The 14401-nt window shown below is 42.1% G+C and overlaps 1 protein-coding gene across 12 annotated transcripts in view; it reads left to right on the top strand.

Annotated features, from left to right (window-relative positions):
• pde4dip (phosphodiesterase 4D interacting protein) overlaps positions 1–14401 on the top strand; it is a 432228-nt gene that overhangs the window by 305024 nt on the left and 112803 nt on the right. The window lies entirely within an intron of this gene.

The following is a 14401-nucleotide window of genomic DNA, read 5'->3' as shown; positions in this document are numbered from 1 at the left end:
AGGTAATCATCTTTTATGTGTAAACGGTGAATGTTAGCAAGCTATTCAATCACGAGGAACATCCTCACCTGCCACCCAGAGTTGGCACTTTCCAGCAGGGATCACTGGATAGCAAACGGGAATGGGAATGTAGGCCAACTAACTCATGTATTTGGCGAGAGAAGATGTCCAATCCCACACCTCAAAATCAGAATCACCTGCATATACATCTGCCTCCGCCTAGTATTTTCAAATATTTCTCTTGCTTTCTCCTGCTAGTGTAAGAAGAGGCAAAGTAAGAGGGTGGGGCTATCCTGTAATTCATAACAGCAGTAAAAGTCCATTATTAAATCTGTAGATCCATAAATTCAATACAGAACATTTACGATTGCTTTGAATTCTGGGGACATCCTTTCTTCCGTAGATATATCTTGCTTTTTTTCTTTCTTCAGGAAGAGTAAACAGCAGGAACACTTAGAAAATCATAATATGATTAGGCAGAGTCAACATAGTTTTATGAAAGGGAAATCATGTTTGACAAATGTATTAAAGATTTTTGAGGATGTAACTAGCAGGGTAGATAAAGGGGAACCAGTGCATGTAGTATATTTGGATTTTCAAAAGGCATTCGATAAGGTGCCACACGAAAGGTTGTTACACAAGATAAGGGCTCATGGGATTGGGGGTAATATATTAGTGTGAATAGAGGATTGGTTAACAGACAGAAAACAGAGAGTAGGAATAAACGGGTCATTTACAGGTTGGCAGGTTGTAACTAGTGGGGTGCCGCAAGGATCGGTGCTTGGACCTCAGCTATATACAATCTATATTAATGACTTAGATGAAGGGACCAAGTGTAATGTATCCAAGTTTGCTGACGATACAAAGCTAGGTGGGAAAGTAAGCTGTGAAGAGAACACAAAAGAGCCTGCAAAGGGATATAGACAGGTTAAGTGAGTGGGCAAGAAGGTGGCAGATGGAGTATAATGTGCAGAAATGTGAGGTTATTCACTTTGGTCGGAAGAATAGAAAAACAGAATATTTTTTAAATGATGAGGAACTATTAAATGTTGGTGTTCAGAGAGATTTGGGAGTCCTCGTACAAGAAACACAAAAAGTTAACATGCAGATACAGCGAGCAATTTTTTTTATTCGTTCATGGGATGTGGGCATCGCTGGTGAGGCCAGCATTTATTGCCCATCCCTAATTGCCCCTGAGAAGGTGGTGGTGAGCCGCCTTCTTGAACCGCTGCAGTCTGTGTGGTGAATGTTCTCCCACAGTGCTGTTAGGTAGGGAGTTCCAGGATTTTGACCCAGCGCCGATGAAGGAAGGCGATATATTTCCAAGTCAGGATGGTGTGTGACTTGGAGGGGAAGGCAAATGGCATGTTTGCCTTTATTGCAACGGGTTTGGAGTACAAGAGTAAGGAAGTTTTACTACAATTGTACAGGGCTTTGGTGAGACATCACCTGGAGTACTGTGTACAGTTTTGGTCTCCATATCTAAGGAAGGATATACTTGCCTTGGAGACAGTGCCATGAAGGTTCATTAGATTGATTCCTGGGATGAGAGGGTTGTCCTGTGAGGAGAGATTAAGTAGAATGGGCTTATATTCTCTGGAGTTTAGAAGAATGAGAGGTGATCTTATCAAAACATGTGATTCTGAGGGGCCTTGACAGGGTAGATGCTGAGAGGTTGTTTCCCCTGGCTGGAGAGTCTAGAACTAAGGGGCATAGTCGCAGGATAAGGGGTCGGCCATTTAGGACTGAGATGAGGAGGAATTTCTTCACTCAGAGGGTTGTGAATATTTGGAATTCTGTACCACAGAGGACTGTGGATGCTCAATCGTTGAGTATATTCAAGGCTGAGATAGATAGATAGATTTTTGGACTCTAGGGGAATCAAGCGATTGAGTTGAGGTCGAAGATCAGCTATAATCTTATTGAATGGCAGAGCAGGCTCCAGGGGCCATATGGCCTACTCCTGCTCCTATTTCTTATGTTTAGGAACATAGGAACAGGAGTAGGTCATTCAGCCCCTCGTGCCTGCTCCACCATTTGATAAGTTCATGGCTGATCTGTGATCTAACTCCATATACCTGCCTTTGGCCCATATCCCTTAATACCTTTGGTTGCCAAAAAGCTATCTATCTCAGATTTAAATTTAGCAATTGAGCTAGTATCAATTGCCGTTTGCGGAAGAGAGTTCCAAACTTCTACCACCCTTTGTGTGTAGAAATGTTTTCTGATCTCGCTCCTGAAAGGTCTGGCTCTAATATTTAATATTTAGACTAAAATCCCCAACCGGCGGAAATAGTTTCTCTGTATCCACCCTATCTGTTCCCCTTAATATCTTATAAACTTCGATCAGATCACCCCATAACCTTCGAGAACACAACCCCAATTTGTGTAATCTCTCCTCGTAACTTACCCTTGAAGTCCGGGTATCATTCTAGTAAACCTACGCAGCGCTCCCTCCAAGGCCAATATGTCCTTCCGAAGGTGCGGTGCCCAGAACTGCTCACGGTACTCCAGGTGCGGTCTAACCAGCATTTTGTACAGCTGCAGCATAACTTCTGCCCCCTTGTACTCTTGTCCTCTAGATATAAAGGCCAGCATTCCATTAGCCTTATTGATTATTTTCTGCACCTGTTCATGACACTTCAATGATCTATGTACCTGAACCCCTAAGTCCCTTTGGACATCCACTGTTTTTAACTTTTTACCATTTAGAAAGTAACCTGTTCTATCCTTTTTTGATCCAAAGTGGATGATCTCACATTTGTCTACATTGAATTCCATTTGCCACAGTTTTGCCCATTCACCTAATCTATCAACATCGCTTTGTAATTTTATGTTTTCATCTACACTGCTTACAATGCCACCAATCTTTGTGTCATCGGCAAACTTAGATACGAGACTTTCTTTGCCTTCATCTAAGTCGTTAATAAATATTGTGAATAAATGAGGCCCCAAGACAGATCCCTGCGGGACTCCATTAGTCACATCCTGCCAATGTGAGTACCTACCCATTATCCCTACTCTCTGTCGCCTTTCGCTCAGCCAACTTCCTAACCAAGTCTGTACTTTTCCCTCGATTCCATGGGCTTCTATCTTAGCTAACAGTCTCTTATGTGGGACCTTATCAAATGCCTTCTGGAAGTCTATATAAATAACATCCATTGACATTCCCCTGTCCACTACTTTAGTCACCTCTTCAAAAAATTCAATCAGGTTTGTCAGGCACGACCTACCTTTCACAAATCCATGCTGGCTCTCTCTGATTAACTGAAAATTCTCGAGGTGTTCAGTCACCCTATCCTTAATTATAGACTCCAGCATTTTCCCCACAACAAATCTCACAGCCGGGGGACTGTAAAGAGGAGAAAGTTAGGGGAAGAAGGGTCTTTAACCTAAGGGCGTTGGAACCAATTGTAACACCCCTAAAGCCATCTTGGCTGAGATCATGTAACTGAGCATAAATCAGGAATTCATCCTGGGATATTCCTGATCCATATAGCTCAGTATTACACAAGACTGTGCACTTACCAAATGAACCAAAAGGTAAAGCTGATCATTGTTGTTTGATGTCATCAAGTTGCACTTAGACAGAAAGCAGGTGATACTTCAAGGGGCTTGTAAAACAAACCCTGACCACAGTTTTCCGAGATCAGTGTTAAACAGTGGATTTGTAATTAAGTTGGAAGTCCTATTTGTACTTCAGGTGCACACTTTTCAAAGTAAATAATCTTGCTGATTCCATAGGGTGAAATATCTGCACTGTCAACAGCAGTCTGTGTGGTTAACCTTTAGTCTGCAATGATAGAAAGGGTTCACCTTGTAATCAAGTTCATCTTTCTTGTGCCTGTGGGCAACAAGCAATGGAAAAATGAAAAGATGACTGCACAATTTTCATTAATAATTCAAAGATGGTAACTTTGCTGTCCTAGGCTTTCTGTTTGGTTATTGCGGGGGCAAAACTGAGGTGGATGGGCATTCCACTGTATGATTGTCCTGATTCAGCTGCAGCATGTTAAGTGTGTGGCTGTTTTTACTGTCACTGTCCAGCAGTGTGCAGGCAGCAAGGCTATGTACTGTACCTTCAATCTCTTCTACTCACGAGTCATGCCTTTCTGTCCAGCCTGTGTACAATGAAAATATAGTGGAGTTTATCTTTTCAAAAGAGTATTCAGTCATTGCATATATAGCTAGTTCTTGGTTCCTGTCTGTATGTATGCGAGCCCCTTTGTATGTTTTCAGGAGCCAGTGTACACAAAGCATGTTGTATCTCTGGCCTGTTTTAGTGGTCAGACAACCATAAATAATGCAGGTTATATCAGAGCATGTTATTAAAGGAAAGTGTTTACTGACTGTGTGTGTGTGTATTTACACACATGTAACTGCAATACCGATCCTATGCAGCCACAGCTAAAAAGTTGTAGGTTAAGCTGTAATGACTGAATTTGCCACTCTAGTACATCTGTATATCTTAAAATAGGAACAACAGGAGGCTATTTAGACCTTCCACTGTGGCCTGTTCAGTCCATGTTCAGGATTGGCTTGGACTATTTTCATCTCTCTGCTGCCTTGGTGTTGAGCCTGTATCTTTTACCTCTTCCACATTTGGAATCTGCCCATTTCCTTTTTGAATTCTTCAACTGTGTATGTTGGGGAACTCGCGGTTGCCTCATTGGAAGATGATGTTCCAGTCTGTGTGAGAAGGCGTCTCCACAGAAAAGAATGGACAACTCAACTCTGTCTGGGAGCATTCATGTAAACTTTCTGTTACTGGATCTCCAACCAGCTGCTTCTGCAGTGGAAGGTGTGAACAGCTTCCCCCAATCTTGAGCCCAGCCAGGTTTCTCATCATCACTGACCATTACAGATGATTAGAAACTGTGCCACAATTATTTTGAGAATAGCAGAAGAGAAAGGGGCCTACTGACCCTAGATTTGTTCCAGGCCTCCAGACGTCCCTCAAAAACAATAGTCATATTGCAAGCACAACTTTCAATTGGTGAGGTGGGCTCTTTTTTCCCTTGAGGATCCCTTACTTCAGCCACTCACAGCAAATACTCAGCACCACAAGGATGGCCACGACTGTTACTAAGGTGGAATTCATGGCATTAGTTTTGTTGCGTACAGAGCGTGGCAGAACTCCTGCAGAAAGTAAACAAGATTGCAAGGTTATATCCTGCTGACTAAAAAAAATACATTTAAAAATAAGCATTTATATGAAACATAGTCTGCATCTTTGACCTCCAACCCCTTAAGTAAGATGGATCTGCAAATGCACTCAAATTTACCCTTCCGCAACTATAGCATTGGCCTTACAACATTGCAAGACCAGTTTACCACTTTAGTGAGTGAAGCACTTTCTGAAAATGGAGCTCTTTACATGTGGTAGTCCTCATTTCATTTAGTATCTTTGTACATTTCACCCTTCAGGGGAGGTAGAGGAATAAGCTTAATGTTCCTTAAAGTAGGTTGATCAACAGGTGGTGGGGGCAGTCTAAGACAATATGAACTCTGAATAGGGGGCTTGTTGGACTGGATAGCTTTTTCTCACTCTGGATTTTATTGTATTCTACCTCCATTGTGGAGTTGGGATAGATGAAAAATTATCAGTAATTTCTGAAGTCATAGCCATAGCCCAGAAACTGAATCCAGTGGCATTTTATTTCATATAACTTTTAATTAACCTAAAAAAAAATCTCTCCTCACTAAAATTTCATGTCTTCCTCATCTACATTTGTACCATCTGGTGCCAAGCATAAGGAGATTGTTACTGAAAAAGTTGTTACATTTTGAATAAAATCAAGTAAACAATAATAAATTACATTGTAATTTTCTGGACTGCAAGGTCACAAGTGGAGGCCGACAAGGGTTTCTGGTGCTTAAGTCAGACCTCCATGTTTATGGCAGGAACACGAGCTGCAACTGCACCTCTCCATTCTCTGTTGATGCTTAAAGCCCACTCTGAATACCAATGGGGGAGCATCAGACACTGACTGCATCTCCCCTCATTCAAAAGAATACTTAAAATCTATCTTTTCAACTGCACCTTGCGCCATCTTCCAAACTCTGTTCCTGGCCAGGTCTGGCCCCTACCTATGAAGTGTCTTGGACTGTCTTCTATGTTAACAACTTGCATCTATAGCACACCTTTAAAGTGCAAGTTGCCGATGTTCGTTTAGTTCCAAAGAAACACCCAAGTCCTTCCAGACTCGTGATCTTTGTTAGAGACCAATGGCACCTGCAGCATTCCAAGAAGACAGGAAATATCCTAAGGCGAGGATGCAAAAACGAAGCAGTGGTGCTGAATGCCAGACTCCCATCTGGACCTGATTTGTATTGTAAACGGGAAATGTTGGAACAGGATTTAATTTTGTGCTTCTGGTGGGTAAGTGAAAAATGACCAATTACACACCTGCTAATTAAAGGAGAACTATCTTCATGAAAGAAACAATATCTTGCAAAATGCTTGTTTTGTTTGGTGAAGAGTCAGAAGAGCACCATTTTTCTCCTGATGCACTTTGATACGGTTTATGTCATTGGGCTGAGTATTTGACAAACCTTGACTTGTTCCTTTACATGCACTTTATTAGAAGGACAGGGACCCTTTATATCACAGTTCATTCCCACAACACATGGGGAATTTGTTTCAGGTAGGAACATACCCTCCTACATTTGGTGGCTGTGTGTGTAAGAATGCCAACTCACTGGCAGTTGTGGATGATTTTAACTGTTGCTTTGATGACAACCTCAAAAGTGCCAAAGGCTGTTCCCCCTCCCTCCACGCCCTGCTGTATTGTATGAAGGAACCAGTGGTAAATATACAGGCTCCAAGAAGCACCAGTTGTACTCAAAATACCTCAATATTTTTTGTTATTATGACATAAAAGTTACTTGTTGACGGCCTACGTCCAGCTACATGTCAGGACTTTTAAGAACCTTAGAAAGCATGAAATGGGAAAAAGCCTTTCAGCCTATCAAAGCCGCCTTCTTCTACATGTACAGTGTCTACTATAATGGAATATATTCAAATCATTTAATCTAAGGGTCCATCAAGCTTACACTCTGCACAGTTGAGTACTAAAATGGATATATGTATGTCACAGGGCTCAGTTTTGCAAATGAAAAAGGCCTACCATCTGGCTCAGGCTGGGGCTCTGGCTGCCCAGTGGTAGGTCCATGAAAATAGCATTGGCCATACTTTCGGATCATCACAAGAGATGTTGAACACTAATTAAGCTGTCCTAATGGTTTCCTGTTCTAATTTAGTCAGCACTATACAAATCACTGACTGATACAGGGTAGACAATTTCTCCAAATGTCTCCCTTTTTTCTACTCATTTGAAAGTACTGATTTTTGATTGGGTTCAGTTCCACTCGATCTGGCAGGCCTCCAGAATTAGCATTCTTTATGCATAATCCTGGGCATTGAGTGTTGCAATCCTATTCAACTGTGGAGGCCATTATCATTGAGCCTGATCCTGTTCTAACTTAACATATACACACACATACCTTTCAACAAGGGTCACCAGTGCAGACCAGGAGTTGCATTTGGGGCCTTCGGCTCTTTATGTCTTAGCCTTTACCAGCTAGGTCATCACTGAAGCAATAGAGTAGACATTTTTAAAGGTCTCCTCAACTTTGTGTGCAGACTAATAGTAAGTAGAATGAACTGGCACATTATGATGAAATAAAAGCAGGGGGGAAATTTTAAACCCCAAGAATGGGTGGGTTGGGGGCAGGTGGGAGTTGAGAATAGTTGTTTTTTGGGTCGCAACCGCAATCCGGCTTTATTTCCGGGTTTAACGTTGGCGCGGAAATGTACAGGCTTCCCACTGGGAATGCCAAGTCCAAAAATTTTGCGGTCGTGACCCAAAAAACAACTATTTTCAACTCCTACCCGCCCCCAACCCACCCGTTCTTGTGGTTTAAAATCACGCCCCAGGTCTCTCTCTCGAGCCATTGTAAGGACAGGGAGCTGGCCTGCTGCACTAACACTCTGGTATTGTAATCTATCTTAGGCTGTCCAACCTTAATCAACCATTTAAGTAGCTGAAAAAGACTTCCAACACCAAAGTTGAAAGTGTAATGAGAGTAAATAGATTTATTTTAGATCATTTTAAGCATGCTGTCAGCTAAGAGCTGCTTTGTCATAAAGACCAAGAAGGTCTCAGATTTGATCTATGCTGAGTTAGCTGAGGTGGTGGTAGGGGCACAGAGGTTGACCTCTGCTCTGGGGTTAGAGATTGGAATATTGATCAGAGGTCCAACTACTAATTGCTGTCCTGTGACTCTGGCTGGAAATGTGCATGTGTGAATGTTGGGTGAAGATAGGATTGGGCTTGGCTGTGATGCCCGTCAACCCCCTATTACAAAGCCTGTTGACACTCACTGTCAAGGCTCATGTGTAAGTAAAGGCCACATAGGCGAATTATTGGAAGGTAACTGGAGCCATGGAACCTTACTCCAGCAAGGTGTCAATGTCTTTGGGAGAGGATAGGAGGGGAGGAGATAAAATTTGTGGGTTGGTATTAAGTGATAGGATGTTGGTATGTAGCCTCTGAATTCCCCACATGGGGAGTATTCAAAGGGTAAGTCAACAAGAGGCCTTCTTCCTAGAATAGCATTGCTGGAGGCTGAGGAACAGGTAGTCTACTTACCTGACCACCCTCACAGCCTGGGAATGATATCTAGTGTGGAGAACATGATGGGGCAGTGCCCAACCCTGCTTCCACTTTATGATATTTCCCATTAGACAGGTACAGAAATCACACTGTGATCAATATTAGAAGGTTGTAGAGTTCTGTCAGTATTTTGAACTGTGACCTTCAGTCCAGGAAACGTTGAGAATGGTGGAAAATGCTCCTAAAGCTGAGTCGGACTGTGTGCAATAAGAATATGCCCTGTTCAGGTTTATTCTGTGTTTGTATGTACTGATAGTTTGTGATAGGAGAGCGATTATAGTCTGTCTGTTTTGATGCCTTTTTGTTCACAATAAAATATCATCTTAATGTACTTCCGAACCAAGTTCTTCCACATGCAATAGGAACAATCTTTGGATGAACTTCCCAAGATAAAGAAATATCATTCAGTTAACAGATTTTCAGGCATCCCAATGGCTCAGTCGCCTAGTGTGAAACTGGAAGGTCATGGGTTCAGTTCCCAATTATTATTGGGTTAGCAAATCTTACCTGAGCCAGCTGCTGGGCCAATTGGCTTTAGTGCCCCTTGGCTAGGAAGTGGGAGGGGGGAGGTGGGGAAGGAAAATCAGCCAGGCTTCCTGTTCCTGATGGTTATCCAGTGATCTCTGCTAGAAAGTGCACATGTAGAGTGTTGAGTGAGAACAGGATTAGACTTGGCTTCATGCTGCCGTTGTTCAAACAGCCTGCAAACACTCACAGTTTAGGCTCATATTTGAAGCATTGCCATTTGGGTGATGTTGTGGAGAGCGACTGTCATCTGTGGACCGTACCACAGTATGAATAAGTTCCTTCCAGAGAAGAGTGAGAACACTTGGAGCAATTCCTGCTGGACCCACAACACAACATGGTAAATGGGAGCTACTGCTGGTATTCCAATAGCAATATGGATTTCAATTGTTATGTGGTGTGGACAGGCCGTGCACAGCACAGTGTTCCAGAATAATGTATGGCTTTCAAAGCAAAACACACAGCAATCAAATCTGTGATTATTGCAGAGAATATACCAATCCCATCCTTCATATTTTGTGAGGTCAACATCTTGCATCACTTACAACACCACTGAACTGGAATCCTGTTCCCTGTGAGTGCTGTGTTTGCTTGGATAGTAATTCGTGACGGGGATTTCAGCAATGCTACTCAAGCTTAAAAGGAGGGCAGAGTTTTAAAGGCAGAGAACCCTGCCTGCTGCATCACACACAAAAACAGAAGCCATTCGAGTGATAACAGATGTACAACGGTATAGCGTCTGTTAGTGTCAGGCGGTTAGACAAAAGGATGAGACTGCGGATCAGTTAAATGAGTGAGTATGATTTACATTGGAAACCCCTGGTATATCCATTTGCATTGCAAACCTCAGGTATACCCACATACATTTCTAACCTTTGTTATACACACTTAACATTACAAACCCCAGGTATACACCCTTACATTGGAAACCTCTGGTATACCCACTTACATTGCAAAGCCCAGGTTATACCCACTTGCATTACAAATCCAGAGTATACCCACTTATATTGCTAAACCTTGGTATATCCACTAAACATCACATGTGGAAGTGTCACAAATGTGAAAGCTCATGTAGACTAAAGAGAAAACTTGCATGTTTCCAATGCAGTGCATCGCCCACTGGGAGCGCACTTTAGGAAATTGTGCATATGTGCAGCTCATGATTTTTCCTTCCATTAAAATTAATAGATAGAAAATTGTGGGCTGTGTGTATGCAGTTTCATGATATGCATTCCAAGTGGACAAGGCTCCCTGCCAAGAGCACACAAGTGGAAAATCTACCCTTAAATGGACACCTGTATAATTCAGTTTCAAATATTTTATTTTATATATAAAATGTTTAGCTACATGCAGGACACTTAGTGTTTTCCTCTTCAATTTTCTTGCCTCCTCTTTGCACTGGGGCTTAGTTGTATAGGGACCAGCCACCAAGTTCTGTTCTTCAGTAGGCCTAGACTAGGGTTGCCAACTCTCTAGGATTGTCCTGAAATCTCCAGGAATTAAAGATTAATCTCCTGGATACTGCTGTGAGCAACCCAGGAGAAAAATCATAGAGGCATTAGAAAATTGTGTTTTCTTTCATTTTCTTTGTACGCTTTCTTGTTTACTAGTTATGAAAATATTGGCGATGAGGAAGAAGGTTGTTTGCCTGACAATCAAGAATAAAACCAATTGGGTAATGAAGAGTCTGCTCATTTTCCAATTGATGTGGGAAGACCGTGCGCCGGGAGGATTGACGTTTTGGGCAACCAATGGCGGGAACGTGGGACAGTGCGGTTGGAGGCAGGAGGTTATGTGATTAAATCTCCAGGAATATGTCCAAACAGAGTTGGTAACCCTACTAGAGTCATCAGAGTATTCATTCCAGGGGGGAGAGTAAGGGACACACCACAGTCAAGCCTGATTCTTTACACACACAAACGCACAGTTTCCAGCAGGAGTCACAAGATAGTGATCAAGAGCAGGCAACGTACCTGAATTTTGTGATGGTCTTACCATTACCCTTGGATCAGATAATTCTTAGATACTTTTAAAAATAGGAATAGAGGGGTCAAGCACTTCATAGTGGACAGAAATACAACAGGAGCTTCAGGAATGCTGCCTTAAATCTCACCAGTATTTTGTTATAGACTCAGGCTGAGTTACAGGTGGTGGTACTCACAAGGCTGTCTCTAAAAGCTGGCTGAGGAATTTTTCTGTAACATAAAGGTCATGCACAGTCGAGGAAATGGGCTTCTTAATTTGGTCTCCCTCCCTTGCTATGCAGAAGCAATAATCAACGTGACTGCAGAGTAGAGATAATAAGAAAAGCCATAAATGCTGAAAATATGAAATAAAACAAAAGTTGCAGAAATGCACAGTAGGTCAATCAACATCTGAAAGAGAAAAGACAGGTTAATGTTTCAGTTTTTCCGTTGATCAGTCCTGATTTTGAAGGTCAATTTCAATCCTGTTCCACCTTTGGCGCAGCATTCCCAAATGTTTCAATTTTCTTTCAACATTGCAACCTTCACGATTTCTATTTGCAGTAACAGGAGTTGGGAGATGATGGAAGAGTGTTAAGTGCTAACTTAGTTTTCTTTCCCCCACCCCATGTTGCAGAGATGCTAACACCTTTTATATTTTAAAATTTAAGCTACATAGCATCAAAATACAATTATTGAGAAGTGTAAAGAACGCAAATGAAGCAAATACCAAATTGAAACTCCCTTATTTGTGGAAACCATAATGATGTATTAAACTCAATTGAAGCACATAAATAATAGTCCAAGAATGTAGATATTAAGTGACCTGATTTTTGTTGTGTTGCTAAGCATAATAAAATAATGCGCCTCTGATTTTCAAGTCAGTGGAGAGTAATATCGGACGGGGTGTAAAATGGGCAGCCAAGCTGATCCCGTCAGTTTCCCGCGGGGTGGATTAGGTTAAAATTACCCCCATGATTTCGGGTGTGACTCCAGAGTTCTGCCGAAGGATTCCACCTGAAACAGGAACCTGTCCTCTCTCAGACGCTGGTCGGCCTGCACCCTGTTTCCAGTATTTTCTGTCTTATGACTGCAATCATATAGTTGGATTTTTGATAATGTGAATGGAATTATCCAGATTGTCCACAGATAACAGATCACACACAAAGCACTTTGTAGTTTAACACTGTCAGTTTACCATGGGATGCAAATTAGCACTGCAACCCCCTAATATACTGATTTATATTAGAAACCCCCTGATATACTAATTCACATTAGAAACCCCTGTTGTACTGATTTACATTAGAAACCCCTTGATATCCACATTTTCACTGGAAACTCCCTGATATACACATTTACATTAGAAACCTCCTGATATCCACATTTTCACTGGAAACTCCCTGATATACACATTTACATTAGAAACTCCCTGATATACACATTTACATTAGAAACCTCCTGATATCCACATTTTCACTGGAAACTCCCTGATATACACATTTACATTAGAAACTCCCTGATATACACATTTACGTTAGAAATCCCCTCATTTACACATTTACATTAGAAACCTCCTGATATACCCATTTATATTGAAAACTCCTGGTATATCCAATTAAACTGCAAACCATGACATTTCAAACAACAACTTGCATTTATTTAGCACCTTTAACATGGGAAAACATCCCACAATGCTTCACAGGGGTGTAATCAGAAATAAATGAATGCTGAGCCAAAAAAGATATTGGATGGGGTGACCAAAAGCTGAGTCAAAGAGGTGAATTATAATGAAGATCTTAAAGGTGGAGAGGCGGAGAAGCTTAGGCGGAGAATTCCAGAGCATAGGCCCTAGGTGACTGAAGGCATGGCCACCAATTGTGGGACAAAGGGAGGGGAGGATGTGCAAAAGAACAGAGCTGGAGGAACGGGGGTCGTAGGGTTGCAGGAGATTACAGCGATATGGAGGGACAAAGCCAAGAAGGGATTTATACATGGATGAAAATTCTAAATTGGAGGTGTTGGGGGACCAGAAGCCATTGTAGATGGGCAAGGACAGGGATGATAGGTGAGAAGAACTTGGTGCAGGATAAGATACGGGCAGCAGAGCTTTGGATGAGTTGAATTTAATGGAGGGTTGAAGATGGGAGGCCGGCCAGCGGAACATTGGAATAGTCGAGTCTGGAGGTGAAAAGGGCATGAATGAGGGTTTCAGCAGCAGAGGGGCTGAGATGGGAGGGCGACATTACGGAGTTGGAAGTAGGCGGTCTTTGTGATGGAGAGTATAAGAGGTGGGAAGCTCAGCTAGGGATTGAATGGAACTTTATGAACGGTCTGTTTTAACCTGAGACAGTGGCCGGGGGGGAGGATGGAATCGGTGGCTAGGGTATGGAGTCTGTGGCGGGGGCCGAAGACTATAGTTATTTACATTGTAGACCCCAAATATATCTATTTACATTGGAAACCCCTGGTATACCCACTTAAATTACAAATCCCAGGTATACCCACTTACATTGGAAATCCTTGGCATATGCACTTAGCGTTGCAGTGATCATGCTGGAGATGTCACAATTGTGAATCCTGATCCATTGCTAGTAAACCCATTAATATTGAACAGTGGTGTCCTGCTTGTGCTTATACGCTCTGAAAATATGCACTTCTGCTTCTGCTTTGCAGAATACTTTCTTGCCGTGCTATCTATTAAAAGGATAGCGTCGCCCACATTGTAGAACTGTCAGATTTATTTCGTTTGCTGGAGCGCCTTGCTATGAAACCCCAGCTCAAGTGCCACCCACTGACAGTTGGGTAAAATTTTGCAATGAGATAGATACTATATATGCTGTGACACAAACTGTTGTGATCCAGCAGATCAGATTTTTTTAAATTCAAACTACAAACTACATGAAAAAAACTCTAAACATCAAGCTGTAATATCACCCATTCTGCTGCTGTGTACTGCTCTGTATTTGAGCACGGCTAAGTGGCTTTCACTGGACATTTCACCATTACGATAGGGGATGCCCCCTTTAAAATAATTTGTTGCACTCTTGGTGGCATTTAAATTGCTTTCGCTTGCTGTTTGATGAGCAATTGAGAGAAGAGCAGGGTGGTCTATCACTGATGTGGTTGGTCTGATTCATTTGCTCAAAGCATCTGCTTTCAGCACAGCCCAATTAGAGATTCCAGAAATGCAACTGCAGCAACTTTAGCTTGTTAACGAAAATAAGATGGGTTATA

Source organism: Heptranchias perlo, chromosome 9 (genome assembly GCF_035084215.1).
Source record: "Heptranchias perlo isolate sHepPer1 chromosome 9, sHepPer1.hap1, whole genome shotgun sequence".
Classification (NCBI taxonomy): domain Eukaryota; kingdom Metazoa; phylum Chordata; class Chondrichthyes; order Hexanchiformes; family Hexanchidae; genus Heptranchias; species Heptranchias perlo.
This window is presented reverse-complemented; position numbering and strand designations above follow the sequence as displayed.